Source organism: Schistocerca americana, unplaced genomic scaffold, assembly GCF_021461395.2.
Source record: "Schistocerca americana isolate TAMUIC-IGC-003095 unplaced genomic scaffold, iqSchAmer2.1 HiC_scaffold_1059, whole genome shotgun sequence".
Classification (NCBI taxonomy): Eukaryota; Metazoa; Arthropoda; class Insecta; order Orthoptera; family Acrididae; genus Schistocerca; species Schistocerca americana.
The window spans coordinates 17265-42603 of record NW_025725111.1 but is presented as its reverse complement, the minus strand read 5'-3'; the positions used below and the strand labels follow the sequence as shown (position 1 = coordinate 42603).

General features: G+C 50.0%; 22 non-coding genes across 22 annotated transcripts; all 22 read right to left on the bottom strand.

Moving 5' to 3' along the window:
* Positions 1-322: 322 nt before the first annotated feature.
* Positions 323-441, bottom strand: LOC124559920. Its single transcript, XR_006968954.1, has one exon. It is a non-coding gene; the product is annotated as a 5S ribosomal RNA (ribosomal RNA).
* A 1034-nt stretch (positions 442-1475) lies between these two features.
* On the bottom strand, positions 1476-1594 carry LOC124559919. Its single transcript, XR_006968953.1, has one exon. It is a non-coding gene; the product is annotated as a 5S ribosomal RNA (ribosomal RNA).
* A 1033-nt stretch (positions 1595-2627) lies between these two features.
* On the bottom strand, positions 2628-2746 carry LOC124559917. Its single transcript, XR_006968952.1, has one exon. It is a non-coding gene; the product is annotated as a 5S ribosomal RNA (ribosomal RNA).
* Positions 2747-3779: 1033 nt separating this feature from the next.
* On the bottom strand, positions 3780-3898 carry LOC124559916. Its single transcript, XR_006968951.1, has one exon. It is a non-coding gene; the product is annotated as a 5S ribosomal RNA (ribosomal RNA).
* A 1034-nt stretch (positions 3899-4932) lies between these two features.
* Positions 4933-5051, bottom strand: LOC124559915. Its single transcript, XR_006968950.1, has one exon. It is a non-coding gene; the product is annotated as a 5S ribosomal RNA (ribosomal RNA).
* Positions 5052-6084: 1033 nt separating this feature from the next.
* Positions 6085-6203, bottom strand: LOC124559914. Its single transcript, XR_006968949.1, has one exon. It is a non-coding gene; the product is annotated as a 5S ribosomal RNA (ribosomal RNA).
* Positions 6204-7237: 1034 nt separating this feature from the next.
* Positions 7238-7356, bottom strand: LOC124559912. The gene has a single exon (XR_006968947.1). It is a non-coding gene; the product is annotated as a 5S ribosomal RNA (ribosomal RNA).
* Positions 7357-8389: 1033 nt separating this feature from the next.
* Positions 8390-8508, bottom strand: LOC124559911. The gene has a single exon (XR_006968946.1). It is a non-coding gene; the product is annotated as a 5S ribosomal RNA (ribosomal RNA).
* Positions 8509-9541: 1033 nt separating this feature from the next.
* Positions 9542-9660, bottom strand: LOC124559910. Its single transcript, XR_006968945.1, has one exon. It is a non-coding gene; the product is annotated as a 5S ribosomal RNA (ribosomal RNA).
* Positions 9661-10693: 1033 nt separating this feature from the next.
* Positions 10694-10812, bottom strand: LOC124559909. The gene has a single exon (XR_006968944.1). It is a non-coding gene; the product is annotated as a 5S ribosomal RNA (ribosomal RNA).
* A 1034-nt stretch (positions 10813-11846) lies between these two features.
* LOC124559908 lies at positions 11847-11965 on the bottom strand. Its single transcript, XR_006968943.1, has one exon. It is a non-coding gene; the product is annotated as a 5S ribosomal RNA (ribosomal RNA).
* A 1033-nt stretch (positions 11966-12998) lies between these two features.
* On the bottom strand, positions 12999-13117 carry LOC124559906. The gene has a single exon (XR_006968942.1). It is a non-coding gene; the product is annotated as a 5S ribosomal RNA (ribosomal RNA).
* Positions 13118-14155: 1038 nt separating this feature from the next.
* On the bottom strand, positions 14156-14274 carry LOC124559927. The gene has a single exon (XR_006968961.1). It is a non-coding gene; the product is annotated as a 5S ribosomal RNA (ribosomal RNA).
* Positions 14275-15307: 1033 nt separating this feature from the next.
* On the bottom strand, positions 15308-15426 carry LOC124559905. The gene has a single exon (XR_006968941.1). It is a non-coding gene; the product is annotated as a 5S ribosomal RNA (ribosomal RNA).
* A 1033-nt stretch (positions 15427-16459) lies between these two features.
* Positions 16460-16578, bottom strand: LOC124559926. Its single transcript, XR_006968960.1, has one exon. It is a non-coding gene; the product is annotated as a 5S ribosomal RNA (ribosomal RNA).
* A 1033-nt stretch (positions 16579-17611) lies between these two features.
* LOC124559904 lies at positions 17612-17730 on the bottom strand. Its single transcript, XR_006968940.1, has one exon. It is a non-coding gene; the product is annotated as a 5S ribosomal RNA (ribosomal RNA).
* A 1033-nt stretch (positions 17731-18763) lies between these two features.
* On the bottom strand, positions 18764-18882 carry LOC124559903. Its single transcript, XR_006968939.1, has one exon. It is a non-coding gene; the product is annotated as a 5S ribosomal RNA (ribosomal RNA).
* Positions 18883-19915: 1033 nt separating this feature from the next.
* On the bottom strand, positions 19916-20034 carry LOC124559902. The gene has a single exon (XR_006968938.1). It is a non-coding gene; the product is annotated as a 5S ribosomal RNA (ribosomal RNA).
* A 1033-nt stretch (positions 20035-21067) lies between these two features.
* Positions 21068-21186, bottom strand: LOC124559900. The gene has a single exon (XR_006968936.1). It is a non-coding gene; the product is annotated as a 5S ribosomal RNA (ribosomal RNA).
* A 1033-nt stretch (positions 21187-22219) lies between these two features.
* LOC124559899 lies at positions 22220-22338 on the bottom strand. The gene has a single exon (XR_006968935.1). It is a non-coding gene; the product is annotated as a 5S ribosomal RNA (ribosomal RNA).
* A 1033-nt stretch (positions 22339-23371) lies between these two features.
* LOC124559898 lies at positions 23372-23490 on the bottom strand. Its single transcript, XR_006968934.1, has one exon. It is a non-coding gene; the product is annotated as a 5S ribosomal RNA (ribosomal RNA).
* A 1033-nt stretch (positions 23491-24523) lies between these two features.
* On the bottom strand, positions 24524-24642 carry LOC124559922. The gene has a single exon (XR_006968956.1). It is a non-coding gene; the product is annotated as a 5S ribosomal RNA (ribosomal RNA).
* Between the last annotated feature and the right edge of the window lie 697 nt (positions 24643-25339).

The window sequence follows — 25339 nt, the reverse complement described above, 5'->3', positions numbered from 1 at the left end:
CGTCTGCAGGAGATGACGAGACGAGACGAGTCGACTAAGGAATAAATTTATAATTACATATCGAAGTAGGAATTGTACACCGCTACACAACAACAGGCGCTGACGTATTTCAGAACACATCTGCCGATTCGTACTGTTTTGTCGTTTTCAAAGACTTCCTGGCGAACTTGGTTAGCACATTCTCCCTCAAACTGAGATATTTACTGCAATTTCGCACCTTATGGTCATTACAGTAGATTAAAATGCTTAAGCAAGAATCTTTGTCACAACAGAACGGTGGTATGGAAAGAGGGCGGTATAAAAAAAAAAGTAAATGAAAGGGAGCCAACAGCACGTGGTGTTCCCAGGTGGTCACCCATCCAAGTACTAACCACGCCCGATGTTGTTTAACTTCGGTGATCGGACGAGAACCGGTGTATTCAACATGGTATGGCCGTTGGCGCCCATGTAATGTAGGCGCATGGAAGAATTCGCATTCGGTTCTTATCCCAACACACACAAAATCATACTTTTCGGTCGAAAGCAGCCGCATTTTTTTTTATTGACAATTCGTCACGTTAGCGCGAACGCAATCCTGAGATCCAAAACTTATGAGCCGGAAGGACGCGCTTCGTGTATTTTTTTTTTTTTGGAGATTTATGAATTTATTTATTAACATTACATCGTTACAAGCTAACAACTTTACAACATAAAACACGAACAGAATTGTAATTGTATGCACTTCCTTCCGCAATCCGACGTGCCAGCAGAGCGACTGCCGAATTAGCGGGCGCGCCGCCGTGTGTGTGAGACGCGCAACTTCTCGTTGCACCTCCTGTCATCCGCTTGGCGCGTGCAGCCTTCGACACTCGCGGAAGACGCATCTTGTCCCTGGTGTCCAGCGCAGGAGGGCTGGCGCGCGGCCGACCGGCGTAAGGCCTGTGCGGGGTGTGGCAGAGTCTTGTTGGAGGGCGCCACTGCTGGCGATGTGAGCTTCCTCGCCTCGCCTCGCCTCGCCTCGCCTCGCCTCAGACGAGGTGTTTGCGTAATTTGCAGTGCATTCGCACCTTTCCTATCCCTGTCCCTGTCCCCGTCCCGACTTGTCCCGACTTTGCTCGACTGCCGCTCGCTGCCGCTCGGGTCGTGGCCCATATAACAGCGCAAGCACAAGAAACGTCTGCAGGAGATGACGAGACGAGACGAGTCGACTAAGGAATAAATTTATAATTACATATCGAAGTAGGAATTGTACACCGCTACACAACAACAGGCGCTGACGTATTTCAGAACACATCTGCCGATTCGTACTGTTTTGTCGTTTTCAAAGACTTCCTGGCGAACTTGGTTAGCACATTCTCCCTCAAACTGAGATATTTACTGCAATTTCGCACCTTATGGTCATTACAGTAGATTAAAATGCTTAAGCAAGAATCTTTGTCACAACAGAACGGTGGTATGGAAAGAGGGCGGTATAAAAAAAAAAGTAAATGAAAGGGAGCCAACAGCACGTGGTGTTCCCAGGTGGTCACCCATCCAAGTACTAACCACGCCCGATGTTGTTTAACTTCGGTGATCGGACGAGAACCGGTGTATTCAACATGGTATGGCCGTTGGCGCCCATGTAATGTAGGCGCATGGAAGAATTCGCATTCGGTTCTTATCCCAACACACACAAAATCATACTTTTCGGTCGAAAGCAGCCGCATTTTTTTTTATTGACAATTCGTCACGTTAGCGCGAACGCAATCCTGAGATCCAAAACTTATGAGCCGGAAGGACGCGCTTCGTGTATTTTTTTTTTTTGGAGATTTATGAATTTATTTATTAACATTACATCGTTACAAGCTAACAACTTTACAACATAAAACACGAACAGAATTGTAATTGTATGCACTTCCTTCCGCAATCCGACGTGCCAGCAGAGCGACTGCCGAATTAGCGGGCGCGCCGCCGTGTGTGTGAGACGCGCAACTTCTCGTTGCACCTCCTGTCATCCGCTTGGCGCGTGCAGCCTTCGACACTCGCGGAAGACGCATCTTGTCCCTGGTGTCCAGCGCAGGAGGGCTGGCGCGCGGCCGACCGGCGTAAGGCCTGTGCGGGGTGTGGCAGAGTCTTGTTGGAGGGCGCCACTGCTGGCGATGTGAGCTTCCTCGCCTCGCCTCGCCTCGCCTCGCCTCGCCTCAGACGAGGTGTTTGCGTAATTTGCAGTGCATTCGCACCTTTCCTATCCCTGTCCCTGTCCCCGTCCCGACTTGTCCCGACTTTGCTCGACTGCCGCTCGCTGCCGCTCGGGTCGTGGCCCATATAACAGCGCAAGCACAAGAAACGTCTGCAGGAGATGACGAGACGAGACGAGTCGACTAAGGAATAAATTTATAATTACATATCGAAGTAGGAATTGTACACCGCTACACAACAACAGGCGCTGACGTATTTCAGAACACATCTGCCGATTCGTACTGTTTTGTCGTTTTCAAAGACTTCCTGGCGAACTTGGTTAGCACATTCTCCCTCAAACTGAGATATTTACTGCAATTTCGCACCTTATGGTCATTACAGTAGATTAAAATGCTTAAGCAAGAATCTTTGTCACAACAGAACGGTGGTATGGAAAGAGGGCGGTATAAAAAAAAAAGTAAATGAAAGGGAGCCAACAGCACGTGGTGTTCCCAGGTGGTCACCCATCCAAGTACTAACCACGCCCGATGTTGTTTAACTTCGGTGATCGGACGAGAACCGGTGTATTCAACATGGTATGGCCGTTGGCGCCCATGTAATGTAGGCGCATGGAAGAATTCGCATTCGGTTCTTATCCCAACACACACAAAATCATACTTTTCGGTCGAAAGCAGCCGCATTTTTTTTTATTGACAATTCGTCACGTTAGCGCGAACGCAATCCTGAGATCCAAAACTTATGAGCCGGAAGGACGCGCTTCGTGTATTTTTTTTTTTTGGAGATTTATGAATTTATTTATTAACATTACATCGTTACAAGCTAACAACTTTACAACATAAAACACGAACAGAATTGTAATTGTATGCACTTCCTTCCGCAATCCGACGTGCCAGCAGAGCGACTGCCGAATTAGCGGGCGCGCCGCCGTGTGTGTGAGACGCGCAACTTCTCGTTGCACCTCCTGTCATCCGCTTGGCGCGTGCAGCCTTCGACACTCGCGGAAGACGCATCTTGTCCCTGGTGTCCAGCGCAGGAGGGCTGGCGCGCGGCCGACCGGCGTAAGGCCTGTGCGGGGTGTGGCAGAGTCTTGTTGGAGGGCGCCACTGCTGGCGATGTGAGCTTCCTCGCCTCGCCTCGCCTCGCCTCGCCTCGCCTCAGACGAGGTGTTTGCGTAATTTGCAGTGCATTCGCACCTTTCCTATCCCTGTCCCTGTCCCCGTCCCGACTTGTCCCGACTTTGCTCGACTGCCGCTCGCTGCCGCTCGGGTCGTGGCCCATATAACAGCGCAAGCACAAGAAACGTCTGCAGGAGATGACGAGACGAGACGAGTCGACTAAGGAATAAATTTATAATTACATATCGAAGTAGGAATTGTACACCGCTACACAACAACAGGCGCTGACGTATTTCAGAACACATCTGCCGATTCGTACTGTTTTGTCGTTTTCAAAGACTTCCTGGCGAACTTGGTTAGCACATTCTCCCTCAAACTGAGATATTTACTGCAATTTCGCACCTTATGGTCATTACAGTAGATTAAAATGCTTAAGCAAGAATCTTTGTCACAACAGAACGGTGGTATGGAAAGAGGGCGGTATAAAAAAAAAAGTAAATGAAAGGGAGCCAACAGCACGTGGTGTTCCCAGGTGGTCACCCATCCAAGTACTAACCACGCCCGATGTTGTTTAACTTCGGTGATCGGACGAGAACCGGTGTATTCAACATGGTATGGCCGTTGGCGCCCATGTAATGTAGGCGCATGGAAGAATTCGCATTCGGTTCTTATCCCAACACACACAAAATCATACTTTTCGGTCGAAAGCAGCCGCATTTTTTTTTATTGACAATTCGTCACGTTAGCGCGAACGCAATCCTGAGATCCAAAACTTATGAGCCGGAAGGACGCGCTTCGTGTATTTTTTTTTTTTTGGAGATTTATGAATTTATTTATTAACATTACATCGTTACAAGCTAACAACTTTACAACATAAAACACGAACAGAATTGTAATTGTATGCACTTCCTTCCGCAATCCGACGTGCCAGCAGAGCGACTGCCGAATTAGCGGGCGCGCCGCCGTGTGTGTGAGACGCGCAACTTCTCGTTGCACCTCCTGTCATCCGCTTGGCGCGTGCAGCCTTCGACACTCGCGGAAGACGCATCTTGTCCCTGGTGTCCAGCGCAGGAGGGCTGGCGCGCGGCCGACCGGCGTAAGGCCTGTGCGGGGTGTGGCAGAGTCTTGTTGGAGGGCGCCACTGCTGGCGATGTGAGCTTCCTCGCCTCGCCTCGCCTCGCCTCGCCTCGCCTCAGACGAGGTGTTTGCGTAATTTGCAGTGCATTCGCACCTTTCCTATCCCTGTCCCTGTCCCCGTCCCGACTTGTCCCGACTTTGCTCGACTGCCGCTCGCTGCCGCTCGGGTCGTGGCCCATATAACAGCGCAAGCACAAGAAACGTCTGCAGGAGATGACGAGACGAGACGAGTCGACTAAGGAATAAATTTATAATTACATATCGAAGTAGGAATTGTACACCGCTACACAACAACAGGCGCTGACGTATTTCAGAACACATCTGCCGATTCGTACTGTTTTGTCGTTTTCAAAGACTTCCTGGCGAACTTGGTTAGCACATTCTCCCTCAAACTGAGATATTTACTGCAATTTCGCACCTTATGGTCATTACAGTAGATTAAAATGCTTAAGCAAGAATCTTTGTCACAACAGAACGGTGGTATGGAAAGAGGGCGGTATAAAAAAAAAAGTAAATGAAAGGGAGCCAACAGCACGTGGTGTTCCCAGGTGGTCACCCATCCAAGTACTAACCACGCCCGATGTTGTTTAACTTCGGTGATCGGACGAGAACCGGTGTATTCAACATGGTATGGCCGTTGGCGCCCATGTAATGTAGGCGCATGGAAGAATTCGCATTCGGTTCTTATCCCAACACACACAAAATCATACTTTTCGGTCGAAAGCAGCCGCATTTTTTTTTATTGACAATTCGTCACGTTAGCGCGAACGCAATCCTGAGATCCAAAACTTATGAGCCGGAAGGACGCGCTTCGTGTATTTTTTTTTTTTGGAGATTTATGAATTTATTTATTAACATTACATCGTTACAAGCTAACAACTTTACAACATAAAACACGAACAGAATTGTAATTGTATGCACTTCCTTCCGCAATCCGACGTGCCAGCAGAGCGACTGCCGAATTAGCGGGCGCGCCGCCGTGTGTGTGAGACGCGCAACTTCTCGTTGCACCTCCTGTCATCCGCTTGGCGCGTGCAGCCTTCGACACTCGCGGAAGACGCATCTTGTCCCTGGTGTCCAGCGCAGGAGGGCTGGCGCGCGGCCGACCGGCGTAAGGCCTGTGCGGGGTGTGGCAGAGTCTTGTTGGAGGGCGCCACTGCTGGCGATGTGAGCTTCCTCGCCTCGCCTCGCCTCGCCTCGCCTCGCCTCAGACGAGGTGTTTGCGTAATTTGCAGTGCATTCGCACCTTTCCTATCCCTGTCCCTGTCCCCGTCCCGACTTGTCCCGACTTTGCTCGACTGCCGCTCGCTGCCGCTCGGGTCGTGGCCCATATAACAGCGCAAGCACAAGAAACGTCTGCAGGAGATGACGAGACGAGACGAGTCGACTAAGGAATAAATTTATAATTACATATCGAAGTAGGAATTGTACACCGCTACACAACAACAGGCGCTGACGTATTTCAGAACACATCTGCCGATTCGTACTGTTTTGTCGTTTTCAAAGACTTCCTGGCGAACTTGGTTAGCACATTCTCCCTCAAACTGAGATATTTACTGCAATTTCGCACCTTATGGTCATTACAGTAGATTAAAATGCTTAAGCAAGAATCTTTGTCACAACAGAACGGTGGTATGGAAAGAGGGCGGTATAAAAAAAAAAGTAAATGAAAGGGAGCCAACAGCACGTGGTGTTCCCAGGTGGTCACCCATCCAAGTACTAACCACGCCCGATGTTGTTTAACTTCGGTGATCGGACGAGAACCGGTGTATTCAACATGGTATGGCCGTTGGCGCCCATGTAATGTAGGCGCATGGAAGAATTCGCATTCGGTTCTTATCCCAACACACACAAAATCATACTTTTCGGTCGAAAGCAGCCGCATTTTTTTTTATTGACAATTCGTCACGTTAGCGCGAACGCAATCCTGAGATCCAAAACTTATGAGCCGGAAGGACGCGCTTCGTGTATTTTTTTTTTTTTGGAGATTTATGAATTTATTTATTAACATTACATCGTTACAAGCTAACAACTTTACAACATAAAACACGAACAGAATTGTAATTGTATGCACTTCCTTCCGCAATCCGACGTGCCAGCAGAGCGACTGCCGAATTAGCGGGCGCGCCGCCGTGTGTGTGAGACGCGCAACTTCTCGTTGCACCTCCTGTCATCCGCTTGGCGCGTGCAGCCTTCGACACTCGCGGAAGACGCATCTTGTCCCTGGTGTCCAGCGCAGGAGGGCTGGCGCGCGGCCGACCGGCGTAAGGCCTGTGCGGGGTGTGGCAGAGTCTTGTTGGAGGGCGCCACTGCTGGCGATGTGAGCTTCCTCGCCTCGCCTCGCCTCGCCTCGCCTCGCCTCAGACGAGGTGTTTGCGTAATTTGCAGTGCATTCGCACCTTTCCTATCCCTGTCCCTGTCCCCGTCCCGACTTGTCCCGACTTTGCTCGACTGCCGCTCGCTGCCGCTCGGGTCGTGGCCCATATAACAGCGCAAGCACAAGAAACGTCTGCAGGAGATGACGAGACGAGACGAGTCGACTAAGGAATAAATTTATAATTACATATCGAAGTAGGAATTGTACACCGCTACACAACAACAGGCGCTGACGTATTTCAGAACACATCTGCCGATTCGTACTGTTTTGTCGTTTTCAAAGACTTCCTGGCGAACTTGGTTAGCACATTCTCCCTCAAACTGAGATATTTACTGCAATTTCGCACCTTATGGTCATTACAGTAGATTAAAATGCTTAAGCAAGAATCTTTGTCACAACAGAACGGTGGTATGGAAAGAGGGCGGTATAAAAAAAAAAGTAAATGAAAGGGAGCCAACAGCACGTGGTGTTCCCAGGTGGTCACCCATCCAAGTACTAACCACGCCCGATGTTGTTTAACTTCGGTGATCGGACGAGAACCGGTGTATTCAACATGGTATGGCCGTTGGCGCCCATGTAATGTAGGCGCATGGAAGAATTCGCATTCGGTTCTTATCCCAACACACACAAAATCATACTTTTCGGTCGAAAGCAGCCGCATTTTTTTTTATTGACAATTCGTCACGTTAGCGCGAACGCAATCCTGAGATCCAAAACTTATGAGCCGGAAGGACGCGCTTCGTGTATTTTTTTTTTTTGGAGATTTATGAATTTATTTATTAACATTACATCGTTACAAGCTAACAACTTTACAACATAAAACACGAACAGAATTGTAATTGTATGCACTTCCTTCCGCAATCCGACGTGCCAGCAGAGCGACTGCCGAATTAGCGGGCGCGCCGCCGTGTGTGTGAGACGCGCAACTTCTCGTTGCACCTCCTGTCATCCGCTTGGCGCGTGCAGCCTTCGACACTCGCGGAAGACGCATCTTGTCCCTGGTGTCCAGCGCAGGAGGGCTGGCGCGCGGCCGACCGGCGTAAGGCCTGTGCGGGGTGTGGCAGAGTCTTGTTGGAGGGCGCCACTGCTGGCGATGTGAGCTTCCTCGCCTCGCCTCGCCTCGCCTCGCCTCGCCTCAGACGAGGTGTTTGCGTAATTTGCAGTGCATTCGCACCTTTCCTATCCCTGTCCCTGTCCCCGTCCCGACTTGTCCCGACTTTGCTCGACTGCCGCTCGCTGCCGCTCGGGTCGTGGCCCATATAACAGCGCAAGCACAAGAAACGTCTGCAGGAGATGACGAGACGAGACGAGTCGACTAAGGAATAAATTTATAATTACATATCGAAGTAGGAATTGTACACCGCTACACAACAACAGGCGCTGACGTATTTCAGAACACATCTGCCGATTCGTACTGTTTTGTCGTTTTCAAAGACTTCCTGGCGAACTTGGTTAGCACATTCTCCCTCAAACTGAGATATTTACTGCAATTTCGCACCTTATGGTCATTACAGTAGATTAAAATGCTTAAGCAAGAATCTTTGTCACAACAGAACGGTGGTATGGAAAGAGGGCGGTATAAAAAAAAAAGTAAATGAAAGGGAGCCAACAGCACGTGGTGTTCCCAGGTGGTCACCCATCCAAGTACTAACCACGCCCGATGTTGTTTAACTTCGGTGATCGGACGAGAACCGGTGTATTCAACATGGTATGGCCGTTGGCGCCCATGTAATGTAGGCGCATGGAAGAATTCGCATTCGGTTCTTATCCCAACACACACAAAATCATACTTTTCGGTCGAAAGCAGCCGCATTTTTTTTTATTGACAATTCGTCACGTTAGCGCGAACGCAATCCTGAGATCCAAAACTTATGAGCCGGAAGGACGCGCTTCGTGTATTTTTTTTTTTTGGAGATTTATGAATTTATTTATTAACATTACATCGTTACAAGCTAACAACTTTACAACATAAAACACGAACAGAATTGTAATTGTATGCACTTCCTTCCGCAATCCGACGTGCCAGCAGAGCGACTGCCGAATTAGCGGGCGCGCCGCCGTGTGTGTGAGACGCGCAACTTCTCGTTGCACCTCCTGTCATCCGCTTGGCGCGTGCAGCCTTCGACACTCGCGGAAGACGCATCTTGTCCCTGGTGTCCAGCGCAGGAGGGCTGGCGCGCGGCCGACCGGCGTAAGGCCTGTGCGGGGTGTGGCAGAGTCTTGTTGGAGGGCGCCACTGCTGGCGATGTGAGCTTCCTCGCCTCGCCTCGCCTCGCCTCGCCTCGCCTCAGACGAGGTGTTTGCGTAATTTGCAGTGCATTCGCACCTTTCCTATCCCTGTCCCTGTCCCCGTCCCGACTTGTCCCGACTTTGCTCGACTGCCGCTCGCTGCCGCTCGGGTCGTGGCCCATATAACAGCGCAAGCACAAGAAACGTCTGCAGGAGATGACGAGACGAGACGAGTCGACTAAGGAATAAATTTATAATTACATATCGAAGTAGGAATTGTACACCGCTACACAACAACAGGCGCTGACGTATTTCAGAACACATCTGCCGATTCGTACTGTTTTGTCGTTTTCAAAGACTTCCTGGCGAACTTGGTTAGCACATTCTCCCTCAAACTGAGATATTTACTGCAATTTCGCACCTTATGGTCATTACAGTAGATTAAAATGCTTAAGCAAGAATCTTTGTCACAACAGAACGGTGGTATGGAAAGAGGGCGGTATAAAAAAAAAAGTAAATGAAAGGGAGCCAACAGCACGTGGTGTTCCCAGGTGGTCACCCATCCAAGTACTAACCACGCCCGATGTTGTTTAACTTCGGTGATCGGACGAGAACCGGTGTATTCAACATGGTATGGCCGTTGGCGCCCATGTAATGTAGGCGCATGGAAGAATTCGCATTCGGTTCTTATCCCAACACACACAAAATCATACTTTTCGGTCGAAAGCAGCCGCATTTTTTTTTATTGACAATTCGTCACGTTAGCGCGAACGCAATCCTGAGATCCAAAACTTATGAGCCGGAAGGACGCGCTTCGTGTATTTTTTTTTTTTGGAGATTTATGAATTTATTTATTAACATTACATCGTTACAAGCTAACAACTTTACAACATAAAACACGAACAGAATTGTAATTGTATGCACTTCCTTCCGCAATCCGACGTGCCAGCAGAGCGACTGCCGAATTAGCGGGCGCGCCGCCGTGTGTGTGAGACGCGCAACTTCTCGTTGCACCTCCTGTCATCCGCTTGGCGCGTGCAGCCTTCGACACTCGCGGAAGACGCATCTTGTCCCTGGTGTCCAGCGCAGGAGGGCTGGCGCGCGGCCGACCGGCGTAAGGCCTGTGCGGGGTGTGGCAGAGTCTTGTTGGAGGGCGCCACTGCTGGCGATGTGAGCTTCCTCGCCTCGCCTCGCCTCGCCTCGCCTCGCCTCAGACGAGGTGTTTGCGTAATTTGCAGTGCATTCGCACCTTTCCTATCCCTGTCCCTGTCCCCGTCCCGACTTGTCCCGACTTTGCTCGACTGCCGCTCGCTGCCGCTCGGGTCGTGGCCCATATAACAGCGCAAGCACAAGAAACGTCTGCAGGAGATGACGAGACGAGACGAGTCGACTAAGGAATAAATTTATAATTACATATCGAAGTAGGAATTGTACACCGCTACACAACAACAGGCGCTGACGTATTTCAGAACACATCTGCCGATTCGTACTGTTTTGTCGTTTTCAAAGACTTCCTGGCGAACTTGGTTAGCACATTCTCCCTCAAACTGAGATATTTACTGCAATTTCGCACCTTATGGTCATTACAGTAGATTAAAATGCTTAAGCAAGAATCTTTGTCACAACAGAACGGTGGTATGGAAAGAGGGCGGTATAAAAAAAAAAGTAAATGAAAGGGAGCCAACAGCACGTGGTGTTCCCAGGTGGTCACCCATCCAAGTACTAACCACGCCCGATGTTGTTTAACTTCGGTGATCGGACGAGAACCGGTGTATTCAACATGGTATGGCCGTTGGCGCCCATGTAATGTAGGCGCATGGAAGAATTCGCATTCGGTTCTTATCCCAACACACACAAAATCATACTTTTCGGTCGAAAGCAGCCGCATTTTTTTTTATTGACAATTCGTCACGTTAGCGCGAACGCAATCCTGAGATCCAAAACTTATGAGCCGGAAGGACGCGCTTCGTGTATTTTTTTTTTTTTGGAGATTTATGAATTTATTTATTAACATTACATCGTTACAAGCTAACAACTTTACAACATAAAACACGAACAGAATTGTAATTGTATGCACTTCCTTCCGCAATCCGACGTGCCAGCAGAGCGACTGCCGAATTAGCGGGCGCGCCGCCGTGTGTGTGAGACGCGCAACTTCTCGTTGCACCTCCTGTCATCCGCTTGGCGCGTGCAGCCTTCGACACTCGCGGAAGACGCATCTTGTCCCTGGTGTCCAGCGCAGGAGGGCTGGCGCGCGGCCGACCGGCGTAAGGCCTGTGCGGGGTGTGGCAGAGTCTTGTTGGAGGGCGCCACTGCTGGCGATGTGAGCTTCCTCGCCTCGCCTCGCCTCGCCTCGCCTCGCCTCAGACGAGGTGTTTGCGTAATTTGCAGTGCATTCGCACCTTTCCTATCCCTGTCCCTGTCCCCGTCCCGACTTGTCCCGACTTTGCTCGACTGCCGCTCGCTGCCGCTCGGGTCGTGGCCCATATAACAGCGCAAGCACAAGAAACGTCTGCAGGAGATGACGAGACGAGACGAGTCGACTAAGGAATAAATTTATAATTACATATCGAAGTAGGAATTGTACACCGCTACACAACAACAGGCGCTGACGTATTTCAGAACACATCTGCCGATTCGTACTGTTTTGTCGTTTTCAAAGACTTCCTGGCGAACTTGGTTAGCACATTCTCCCTCAAACTGAGATATTTACTGCAATTTCGCACCTTATGGTCATTACAGTAGATTAAAATGCTTAAGCAAGAATCTTTGTCACAACAGAACGGTGGTATGGAAAGAGGGCGGTATAAAAAAAAAAGTAAATGAAAGGGAGCCAACAGCACGTGGTGTTCCCAGGTGGTCACCCATCCAAGTACTAACCACGCCCGATGTTGTTTAACTTCGGTGATCGGACGAGAACCGGTGTATTCAACATGGTATGGCCGTTGGCGCCCATGTAATGTAGGCGCATGGAAGAATTCGCATTCGGTTCTTATCCCAACACACACAAAATCATACTTTTCGGTCGAAAGCAGCCGCATTTTTTTTTATTGACAATTCGTCACGTTAGCGCGAACGCAATCCTGAGATCCAAAACTTATGAGCCGGAAGGACGCGCTTCGTGTATTTTTTTTTTTTGGAGATTTATGAATTTATTTATTAACATTACATCGTTACAAGCTAACAACTTTACAACATAAAACACGAACAGAATTGTAATTGTATGCACTTCCTTCCGCAATCCGACGTGCCAGCAGAGCGACTGCCGAATTAGCGGGCGCGCCGCCGTGTGTGTGAGACGCGCAACTTCTCGTTGCACCTCCTGTCATCCGCTTGGCGCGTGCAGCCTTCGACACTCGCGGAAGACGCATCTTGTCCCTGGTGTCCAGCGCAGGAGGGCTGGCGCGCGGCCGACCGGCGTAAGGCCTGTGCGGGGTGTGGCAGAGTCTTGTTGGAGGGCGCCACTGCTGGCGATGTGAGCTTCCTCGCCTCGCCTCGCCTCGCCTCGCCTCGCCTCAGACGAGGTGTTTGCGTAATTTGCAGTGCATTCGCACCTTTCCTATCCCTGTCCCTGTCCCCGTCCCGACTTGTCCCGACTTTGCTCGACTGCCGCTCGCTGCCGCTCGGGTCGTGGCCCATATAACAGCGCAAGCACAAGAAACGTCTGCAGGAGATGACGAGACGAGACGAGTCGACTAAGGAATAAATTTATAATTACATATCGAAGTAGGAATTGTACACCGCTACACAACAACAGGCTCTGACGTATTTCAGAACACATCTGCCGATTCGTACTGTTTTGTCGTTTTCAAAGACTTCCTGGCGAACTTGGTTAGCACATTCTCCCTCAAACTGAGATATTTACTGCAATTTCGCACCTTATGGTCATTACAGTAGATTAAAATGCTTAAGCAAGAATCTTTGTCACAACAGAACGGTGGTATGGAAAGAGGGCGGTATAAAAAAAAAAGTAAATGAAAGGGAGCCAACAGCACGTGGTGTTCCCAGGTGGTCACCCATCCAAGTACTAACCACGCCCGATGTTGTTTAACTTCGGTGATCGGACGAGAACCGGTGTATTCAACATGGTATGGCCGTTGGCGCCCATGTAATGTAGGCGCATGGAAGAATTCGCATTCGGTTCTTATCCCAACACACACAAAATCATACTTTTCGGTCGAAAGCAGCCGCATTTTTTTTTATTGACAATTCGTCACGTTAGCGCGAACGCAATCCTGAGATCCAAAACTTATGAGCCGGAAGGACGCGCTTCGTGTATTTTTTTTTTTTTGGAGATTTATGAATTTATTTATTAACATTACATCGTTACAAGCTAACAACTTTACAACATAAAACACGAACAGAATTGTAATTGTATGCACTTCCTTCCGCAATCCGACGTGCCAGCAGAGCGACTGCCGAATTAGCGGGCGCGCCGCCGTGTGTGTGAGACGCGCAACTTCTCGTTGCACCTCCTGTCATCCGCTTGGCGCGTGCAGCCTTCGACACTCGCGGAAGACGCATCTTGTCCCTGGTGTCCAGCGCAGGAGGGCTGGCGCGCGGCCGACCGGCGTAAGGCCTGTGCGGGGTGTGGCAGAGTCTTGTTGGAGGGCGCCACTGCTGGCGATGTGAGCTTCCTCGCCTCGCCTCGCCTCGCCTCGCCTCGCTCGCCTCAGACGAGGTGTTTGCGTAATTTGCAGTGCATTCGCACCTTTCCTATCCCTGTCCCTGTCCCCGTCCCGACTTGTCCCGACTTTGCTCGACTGCCGCTCGCTGCCGCTCGGGTCGTGGCCCATATAACAGCGCAAGCACAAGAAACGTCTGCAGGAGATGACGAGACGAGACGAGTCGACTAAGGAATAAATTTATAATTACATATCGAAGTAGGAATTGTACACCGCTACACAACAACAGGCGCTGACGTATTTCAGAACACATCTGCCGATTCGTACTGTTTTGTCGTTTTCAAAGACTTCCTGGCGAACTTGGTTAGCACATTCTCCCTCAAACTGAGATATTTACTGCAATTTCGCACCTTATGGTCATTACAGTAGATTAAAATGCTTAAGCAAGAATCTTTGTCACAACAGAACGGTGGTATGGAAAGAGGGCGGTATAAAAAAAAAAGTAAATGAAAGGGAGCCAACAGCACGTGGTGTTCCCAGGTGGTCACCCATACAAGTACTAACCACGCCCGATGTTGTTTAACTTCGGTGATCGGACGAGAACCGGTGTATTCAACATGGTATGGCCGTTGGCGCCCATGTAATGTAGGCGCATGGAAGAATTCGCATTCGGTTCTTATCCCAACACACACAAAATCATACTTTTCGGTCGAAAGCAGCCGCATTTTTTTTTATTGACAATTCGTCACGTTAGCGCGAACGCAATCCTGAGATCCAAAACTTATGAGCCGGAAGGACGCGCTTCGTGTATTTTTTTTTTTTGGAGATTTATGAATTTATTTATTAACATTACATCGTTACAAGCTAACAACTTTACAACATAAAACACGAACAGAATTGTAATTGTATGCACTTCCTTCCGCAATCCGACGTGCCAGCAGAGCGACTGCCGAATTAGCGGGCGCGCCGCCGTGTGTGTGAGACGCGCAACTTCTCGTTGCACCTCCTGTCATCCGCTTGGCGCGTGCAGCCTTCGACACTCGCGGAAGACGCATCTTGTCCCTGGTGTCCAGCGCAGGAGGGCTGGCGCGCGGCCGACCGGCGTAAGGCCTGTGCGGGGTGTGGCAGAGTCTTGTTGGAGGGCGCCACTGCTGGCGATGTGAGCTTCCTCGCCTCGCCTCGCCTCGCCTCGCCTCGCCTCAGACGAGGTGTTTGCGTAATTTGCAGTGCATTCGCACCTTTCCTATCCCTGTCCCTGTCCCCGTCCCGACTTGTCCCGACTTTGCTCGACTGCCGCTCGCTGCCGCTCGGGTCGTGGCCCATATAACAGCGCAAGCACAAGAAACGTCTGCAGGAGATGACGAGACGAGACGAGTCGACTAAGGAATAAATTTATAATTACATATCGAAGTAGGAATTGTACACCGCTACACAACAACAGGCGCTGACGTATTTCAGAACACATCTGCCGATTCGTACTGTTTTGTCGTTTTCAAAGACTTCCTGGCGAACTTGGTTAGCACATTCTCCCTCAAACTGAGATATTTACTGCAATTTCGCACCTTATGGTCATTACAGTAGATTAAAATGCTTAAGCAAGAATCTTTGTCACAACAGAACGGTGGTATGGAAAGAGGGCGGTATAAAAAAAAAAGTAAATGAAAGGGAGCCAACAGCACGTGGTGTTCCCAGGTGGTCACCCATCCAAGTACTAACCACGCCCGATGTTGTTTAACTTCGGTGATCGGACGAGAACCGGTGTATTCAACATGGTATGGCCGTTGGCGCCCATGTAATGTAGGCGCATGGAAGAATTCGCATTCGGTTCTTATCCCAACACACACAAAATCATACTTTTCGGTCGAAAGCAGCCGCATTTTTTTTTATTGACAATTCGTCACGTTAGCGCGAACGCAATCCTGAGATCCAAAACTTATGAGCCGGAAGGACGCGCTTCGTGTATTTTTTTTTTTTGGAGATTTATGAATTTATTTATTAACATTACATCGTTACAAGCTAACAACTTTACAACATAAAACACGAACAGAATTGTAATTGTATGCACTTCCTTCCGCAATCCGACGTGCCAGCAGAGCGACTGCCGAATTAGCGGGCGCGCCGCCGTGTGTGTGAGACGCGCAACTTCTCGTTGCACCTCCTGTCATCCGCTTGGCGCGTGCAGCCTTCGACACTCGCGGAAGACGCATCTTGTCCCTGGTGTCCAGCGCAGGAGGGCTGGCGCGCGGCCGACCGGCGTAAGGCCTGTGCGGGGTGTGGCAGAGTCTTGTTGGAGGGCGCCACTGCTGGCGATGTGAGCTTCCTCGCCTCGCCTCGCCTCGCCTCGCCTCGCCTCAGACGAGGTGTTTGCGTAATTTGCAGTGCATTCGCACCTTTCCTATCCCTGTCCCTGTCCCCGTCCCGACTTGTCCCGACTTTGCTCGACTGCCGCTCGCTGCCGCTCGGGTCGTGGCCCATATAACAGCGCAAGCACAAGAAACGTCTGCAGGAGATGACGAGACGAGACGAGTCGACTAAGGAATAAATTTATAATTACATATCGAAGTAGGAATTGTACACCGCTACACAACAACAGGCGCTGACGTATTTCAGAACACATCTGCCGATTCGTACTGTTTTGTCGTTTTCAAAGACTTCCTGGCGAACTTGGTTAGCACATTCTCCCTCAAACTGAGATATTTACTGCAATTTCGCACCTTATGGTCATTACAGTAGATTAAAATGCTTAAGCAAGAATCTTTGTCACAACAGAACGGTGGTATGGAAAGAGGGCGGTATAAAAAAAAAAGTAAATGAAAGGGAGCCAACAGCACGTGGTGTTCCCAGGTGGTCACCCATACAAGTACTAACCACGCCCGATGTTGTTTAACTTCGGTGATCGGACGAGAACCGGTGTATTCAACATGGTATGGCCGTTGGCGCCCATGTAATGTAGGCGCATGGAAGAATTCGCATTCGGTTCTTATCCCAACACACACAAAATCATACTTTTCGGTCGAAAGCAGCCGCATTTTTTTTTATTGACAATTCGTCACGTTAGCGCGAACGCAATCCTGAGATCCAAAACTTATGAGCCGGAAGGACGCGCTTCGTGTATTTTTTTTTTTTGGAGATTTATGAATTTATTTATTAACATTACATCGTTACAAGCTAACAACTTTACAACATAAAACACGAACAGAATTGTAATTGTATGCACTTCCTTCCGCAATCCGACGTGCCAGCAGAGCGACTGCCGAATTAGCGGGCGCGCCGCCGTGTGTGTGAGACGCGCAACTTCTCGTTGCACCTCCTGTCATCCGCTTGGCGCGTGCAGCCTTCGACACTCGCGGAAGACGCATCTTGTCCCTGGTGTCCAGCGCAGGAGGGCTGGCGCGCGGCCGACCGGCGTAAGGCCTGTGCGGGGTGTGGCAGAGTCTTGTTGGAGGGCGCCACTGCTGGCGATGTGAGCTTCCTCGCCTCGCCTCGCCTCGCCTCGCCTCGCCTCAGACGAGGTGTTTGCGTAATTTGCAGTGCATTCGCACCTTTCCTATCCCTGTCCCTGTCCCCGTCCCGACTTGTCCCGACTTTGCTCGACTGCCGCTCGCTGCCGCTCGGGTCGTGGCCCATATAACAGCGCAAGCACAAGAAACGTCTGCAGGAGATGACGAGACGAGACGAGTCGACTAAGGAATAAATTTATAATTACATATCGAAGTAGGAATTGTACACCGCTACACAACAACAGGCGCTGACGTATTTCAGAACACATCTGCCGATTCGTACTGTTTTGTCGTTTTCAAAGACTTCCTGGCGAACTTGGTTAGCACATTCTCCCTCAAACTGAGATATTTACTGCAATTTCGCACCTTATGGTCATTACAGTAGATTAAAATGCTTAAGCAAGAATCTTTGTCACAACAGAACGGTGGTATGGAAAGAGGGCGGTATAAAAAAAAAAGTAAATGAAAGGGAGCCAACAGCACGTGGTGTTCCCAGGTGGTCACCCATCCAAGTACTAACCACGCCCGATGTTGTTTAACTTCGGTGATCGGACGAGAACCGGTGTATTCAACATGGTATGGCCGTTGGCGCCCATGTAATGTAGGCGCATGGAAGAATTCGCATTCGGTTCTTATCCCAACACACACAAAATCATACTTTTCGGTCGAAAGCAGCCGCATTTTTTTTTATTGACAATTCGTCACGTTAGCGCGAACGCAATCCTGAGATCCAAAACTTATGAGCCGGAAGGACGCGCTTCGTGTATTTTTTTTTTTTGGAGATTTATGAATTTATTTATTAACATTACATCGTTACAAGCTAACAACTTTACAACATAAAACACGAACAGAATTGTAATTGTATGCACTTCCTTCCGCAATCCGACGTGCCAGCAGAGCGACTGCCGAATTAGCGGGCGCGCCGCCGTGTGTGTGAGACGCGCAACTTCTCGTTGCACCTCCTGTCATCCGCTTGGCGCGTGCAGCCTTCGACACTCGCGGAAGACGCATCTTGTCCCTGGTGTCCAGCGCAGGAGGGCTGGCGCGCGGCCGACCGGCGTAAGGCCTGTGCGGGGTGTGGCAGAGTCTTGTTGGAGGGCGCCACTGCTGGCGATGTGAGCTTCCTCGCCTCGCCTCGCCTCGCCTCGCCTCGCCTCAGACGAGGTGTTTGCGTAATTTGCAGTGCATTCGCACCTTTCCTATCCCTGTCCCTGTCCCCGTCCCGACTTGTCCCGACTTTGCTCGACTGCCGCTCGCTGCCGCTCGGGTCGTGGCCCATATAACAGCGCAAGCACAAGAAACGTCTGCAGGAGATGACGAGACGAGACGAGTCGACTAAGGAATAAATTTATAATTACATATCGAAGTAGGAATTGTACACCGCTACACAACAACAGGCGCTGACGTATTTCAGAACACATCTGCCGATTCGTACTGTTTTGTCGTTTTCAAAGACTTCCTGGCGAACTTGGTTAGCACATTCTCCCTCAAACTGAGATATTTACTGCAATTTCGCACCTTATGGTCATTACAGTAGATTAAAATGCTTAAGCAAGAATCTTTGTCACAACAGAACGGTGGTATGGAAAGAGGGCGGTATAAAAAAAAAAGTAAATGAAAGGGAGCCAACAGCACGTGGTGTTCCCAGGTGGTCACCCATCCAAGTACTAACCACGCCCGATGTTGTTTAACTTCGGTGATCGGACGAGAACCGGTGTATTCAACATGGTATGGCCGTTGGCGCCCATGTAATGTAGGCGCATGGAAGAATTCGCATTCGGTTCTTATCCCAACACACACAAAATCATACTTTTCGGTCGAAAGCAGCCGCATTTTTTTTTATTGACAATTCGTCACGTTAGCGCGAACGCAATCCTGAGATCCAAAACTTATGAGCCGGAAGGACGCGCTTCGTGTATTTTTTTTTTTTGGAGATTTATGAATTTATTTATTAACATTACATCGTTACAAGCTAACAACTTTACAACATAAAACACGAACAGAATTGTAATTGTATGCACTTCCTTCCGCAATCCGACGTGCCAGCAGAGCGACTGCCGAATTAGCGGGCGCGCCGCCGTGTGTGTGAGACGCGCAACTTCTCGTTGCACCTCCTGTCATCCGCTTGGCGCGTGCAGCCTTCGACACTCGCGGAAGACGCATCTTGTCCCTGGTGTCCAGCGCAGGAGGGCTGGCGCGCGGCCGACCGGCGTAAGGCCTGTGCGGGGTGTGGCAGAGTCTTGTTGGAGGGCGCCACTGCTGGCGATGTGAGCTTCCTCGCCTCGCCTCGCCTCGCCTCGCCTCGCCTCAGACGAGGTGTTTGCGTAATTTGCAGTGCATTCGCACCTTTCCTATCCCTGTCCCTGTCCCCGTCCCGACTTGTCCCGACTTTGCTCGACTGCCGCTCGCTGCCGCTCGGGTCGTGGCCCATATAACAGCGCAAGCACAAGAAACGTCTGCAGGAGATGACGAGACGAGACGAGTCGACTAAGGAATAAATTTATAATTACATATCGAAGTAGGAATTGTACACCGCTACACAACAACAGGCGCTGACGTATTTCAGAACACATCTGCCGATTCGTACTGTTTTGTCGTTTTCAAAGACTTCCTGGCGAACTTGGTTAGCACATTCTCCCTCAAACTGAGATATTTACTGCAATTTCGCACCTTATGGTCATTACAGTAGATTAAAATGCTTAAGCAAGAATCTTTGTCACAACAGAACGGTGGTATGGAAAGAGGGCGGTATAAAAAAAAAAGTAAATGAAAGGGAGCCAACAGCACGTGGTGTTCCCAGGTGGTCACCCATCCAAGTACTAACCACGCCCGATGTTGTTTAACTTCGGTGATCGGACGAGAACCGGTGTATTCAACATGGTATGGCCGTTGGCGCCCATGTAATGTAGGCGCATGGAAGAATTCGCATTCGGTTCTTATCCCAACACACACAAAATCATACTTTTCGGTCGAAAGCAGCCGCATTTTTTTTTATTGACAATTCGTCACGTTAGCGCGAACGCAATCCTGAGATCCAAAACTTATGAGCCGGAAGGACGCGCTTCGTGTATTTTTTTTTTTTGGAGATTTATGAATTTATTTATTAACATTACATCGTTACAAGCTAACAACTTTACAACATAAAACACGAACAGAATTGTAATTGTATGCACTTCCTTCCGCAATCCGACGTGCCAGCAGAGCGACTGCCGAATTAGCGGGCGCGCCGCCGTGTGTGTGAGACGCGCAACTTCTCGTTGCACCTCCTGTCATCCGCTTGGCGCGTGCAGCCTTCGACACTCGCGGAAGACGCATCTTGTCCCTGGTGTCCAGCGCAGGAGGGCTGGCGCGCGGCCGACCGGCGTAAGGCCTGTGCGGGGTGTGGCAGAGTCTTGTTGGAGGGCGCCACTGCTGGCGATGTGAGCTTCCTCGCCTCGCCTCGCCTCGCCTCGCCTCGCCTCAGACGAGGTGTTTGCGTAATTTGCAGTGCATTCGCACCTTTCCTATCCCTGTCCCTGTCCCCGTCCCGACTTGTCCCGACTTTGCTCGACTGCCGCTCGCTGCCGCTCGGGTCGTGGCCCATATAACAGCGCAAGCACAAGAAACGTCTGCAGGAGATGACGAGACGAGACGAGTCGACTAAGGAATAAATTTATAATTACATATCGAAGTAGGAATTGTACACCGCTACACAACAACAGGCGCTGACGTATTTCAGAACACATCTGCCGATTCGTACTGTTTTGTCGTTTTCAAAGACTTCCTGGCGAACTTGGTTAGCACATTCTCCCTCAAACTGAGATATTTACTGCAATTTCGCACCTTATGGTCATTACAGTAGATTAAAATGCTTAAGCAAGAATCTTTGTCACAACAGAACGGTGGTATGGAAAGAGGGCGGTATAAAAAAAAAAGTAAATGAAAGGGAGCCAACAGCACGTGGTGTTCCCAGGTGGTCACCCATCCAAGTACTAACCACGCCCGATGTTGTTTAACTTCGGTGATCGGACGAGAACCGGTGTATTCAACATGGTATGGCCGTTGGCGCCCATGTAATGTAGGCGCATGGAAGAATTCGCATTCGGTTCTTATCCCAACACACACAAAATCATACTTTTCGGTCGAAAGCAGCCGCATTTTTTTTTATTGACAATTCGTCACGTTAGCGCGAACGCAATCCTGAGATCCAAAACTTATGAGCCGGAAGGACGCGCTTCGTGTATTTTTTTTTTTTGGAGATTTATGAATTTATTTATTAACATTACATCGTTACAAGCTAACAACTTTACAACATAAAACACGAACAGAATTGTAATTGTATGCACTTCCTTCCGCAATCCGACGTGCCAGCAGAGCGACTGCCGAATTAGCGGGCGCGCCGCCGTGTGTGTGAGACGCGCAACTTCTCGTTGCACCTCCTGTCATCCGCTTGGCGCGTGCAGCCTTCGACACTCGCGGAAGACGCATCTTGTCCCTGGTGTCCAGCGCAGGAGGGCTGGCGCGCGGCCGACCGGCGTAAGGCCTGTGCGGGGTGTGGCAGAGTCTTGTTGGAGGGCGCCACTGCTGGCGATGTGAGCTTCCTCGCCTCGCCTCGCCTCGCCTCGCCTCGCCTCAGACGAGGTGTTTGCGTAATTTGCAGTGCATTCGCACCTTTCCTATCCCTGTCCCTGTCCCCGTCCCGACTTGTCCCGACTTTGCTCGACTGCCGCTCGCTGCCGCTCGGGTCGTGGCCCATATAACAGCGCAAGCACAAGAAACGTCTGCAGGAGATGACGAGACGAGACGAGTCGACTAAGGAATAAATTTATAATTACATATCGAAGTAGGAATTGTACACCGCTACACAACAACAGGCGCTGACGTATTTCAGAACACATCTGCCGATTCGTACTGTTTTGTCGTTTTCAAAGACTTCCTGGCGAACTTGGTTAGCACATTCTCCCTCAAACTGAGATATTTACTGCAATTTCGCACCTTATGGTCATTACAGTAGATTAAAATGCTTAAGCAAGAATCTTTGTCACAACAGAACGGTGGTATGGAAAGAGGGCGGTATAAAAAAAAAAGTAAATGAAAGGGAGCCAACAGCACGTGGTGTTCCCAGGTGGTCACCCATCCAAGTACTAACCACGCCCGATGTTGTTTAACTTCGGTGATCGGACGAGAACCGGTGTATTCAACATGGTATGGCCGTTGGCGCCCATGTAATGTAGGCGCATGGAAGAATTCGCATTCGGTTCTTATCCCAACACACACAAAATCATACTTTTCGGTCGAAAGCAGCCGCATTTTTTTTTATTGACAATTCGTCACGTTAGCGCGAACGCAATCCTGAGATCCAAAACTTATGAGCCGGAAGGACGCGCTTCGTGTATTTTTTTTTTTTGGAGATTTATGAATTTATTTATTAACATTACATCGTTACAAGCTAACAACTTTACAACATAAAACACGAACAGAATTGTAATTGTATGCACTTCCTTCCGCAATCCGACGTGCCAGCAGAGCGACTGCCGAATTAGCGGGCGCGCCGCCGTGTGTGTGAGACGCGCAACTTCTCGTTGCACCTCCTGTCATCCGCTTGGCGCGTGCAGCCTTCGACACTCGCGGAAGACGCATCTTGTCCCTGGTGTCCAGCGCAGGAGGGCTGGCGCGCGGCCGACCGGCGTAAGGCCTGTGCGGGGTGTGGCAGAGTCTTGTTGGAGGGCGCCACTGCTGGCGATGTGAGCTTCCTCGCCTCGCCTCGCCTCGCCTCGCCTCGCCTCAGACGAGGTGTTTGCGTAATTTGCAGTGCATTCGCACCTTTCCTATCCCTGTCCCTGTCCCCGTCCCGACTTGTCCCGACTTTGCTCGACTGCCGCTCGCTGCCGCTCGGGTCGTGGCCCATATAACAGCGCAAGCACAAGAAACGTCTGCAGGAGATGACGAGACGAGACGAGTCGACTAAGGAATAAATTTATAATTACATATCGAAGTAGGAATTGTACACCGCTACACAACAACAGGCGCTGACGTATTTCAGAACACATCTGCCGATTCGTACTGTTTTGTCGTTTTCAAAGACTTCCTGGCGAACTTGGTTAGCACATTCTCCCTCAAACTGAGATATTTACTGCAATTTCGCACCTTATGGTCATTACAGTAGATTAAAATGCTTAAGCAAGAATCTTTGTCACAACAGAACGGTGGTATGGAAAGAGGGCGGTATAAAAAAAAAAGTAAATGAAAGGGAGCCAACAGCACGTGGTGTTCCCAGGTGGTCACCCATCCAAGTACTAACCACGCCCGATGTTGTTTAACTTCGGTGATCGGACGAGAACCGGTGTATTCAACATGGTATGGCCGTTGGCGCCCATGTAATGTAGGCGCATGGAAGAATTCGCATTCGGTTCTTATCCCAACACACACAAAATCATACTTTTCGGTCGAAAGCAGCCGCATTTTTTTTTATTGACAATTCGTCACGTTAGCGCGAACGCAATCCTGAGATCCAAAACTTATGAGCCGGAAGGACGCGCTTCGTGTATTTTTTTTTTTTGGAGATTTATGAATTTATTTATTAACATTACATCGTTACAAGCTAACAACTTTACAACATAAAACACGAACAGAATTGTAATTGTATGCACTTCCTTCCGCAATCCGACGTGCCAGCAGAGCGACTGCCGAATTAGCGGGCGCGCCGCCGTGTGTGTGAGACGCGCAACTTCTCGTTGCACCTCCTGTCATCCGCTTGGCGCGTGCAGCCTTCGACACTCGCGGAAGACGCATCTTGTCCCTGGTGTCCAGCGCAGGAGGGCTGGCGCGCGGCCGACCGGCGTAAGGCCTGTGCGGGGTGTGGCAGAGTCTTGTTGGAGGGCGCCACTGCTGGCGATGTGAGCTTCCTCGCCTCGCCTCGCCTCGCCTCGCCTCGCCTCAGACGAGGTGTTTGCGTAATTTGCAGTGCATTCGCACCTTTCCTATCCCTGTCCCTGTCCCCGTCCCGACTTGTCCCGACTTTGCTCGACTGCCGCTCGCTGCCGCTCGGGTCGTGGCCCATATAACAGCGCAAGCACAAGAAACGTCTGCAGGAGATGACGAGACGAGACGAGTCGACTAAGGAATAAATTTATAATTACATATCGAAGTAGGAATTGTACACCGCTACACAACAACAGGCGCTGACGTATTTCAGAACACATCTGCCGATTCGTACTGTTTTGTCGTTTTCAAAGACTTCCTGGCGAACTTGGTTAGCACATTCTCCCTCAAACTGAGATATTTACTGCAATTTCGCACCTTATGGTCATTACAGTAGATTAAAATGCTTAAGCAAGAATCTTTGTCACAACAGAACGGTGGTATGGAAAGAGGGCGGTATAAAAAAAAAAGTAAATGAAAGGGAGCCAACAGCACGCGGTGTTCCCAGGTGGTCACCCATCCAAGTACTAACCACGCCCGATGTTGTTTAACTTCGGTGATCGGACGAGAACCGGTGTATTCAACATGGTATGGCCGTTGGCGCCCATGTAATGTAGGCGCATGGAAGAATTCGCATTCGGTTCTTATCCCAACACACACAAAATCATACTTTTCGGTCGAAAGCAGCCGCATTTTTTTTTATTGACAATTCGTCACGTTAGCGCGAACGCAATCCTGAGATCCAAAACTTATGAGCCGGAAGGACGCGCTTCGTGTATTTTTTTTTTTTTGGAGATTTATGAATTTATTTATTAACATTACATCGTTACAAGCTAACAACTTTACAACATAAAACACGAACAGAATTGTAATTGTATGCACTTCCTTCCGCAATCCGACGTGCCAGCAGAGCGACTGCCGAATTAGCGGGCGCGCCGCCGTGTGTGTGAGACGCGCAACTTCTCGTTGCACCTCCTGTCATCCGCTTGGCGCGTGCAGCCTTCGACACTCGCGGAAGACGCATCTTGTCCCTGGTGTCCAGCGCAGGAGGGCTGGCGCGCGGCCGACCGGCGTAAGGCCTGTGCGGGGTGTGGCAGAGTCTTGTTGGAGGGCGCCACTGCTGGCGATGTGAGCTTCCTCGCCTCGCCTCGCCTCGCCTCGCCTCGCCTCAGACGAGGTGTTTGCGTAATTTGCAGTGCATTCGCACCTTTCCTATCCCTGTCCCTGTCCCCGTCCCGACTTGTCCCGACTTTGCTCGACTGCCGCTCGCTGCCGCTCGGGTCGTGGCCCATATAACAG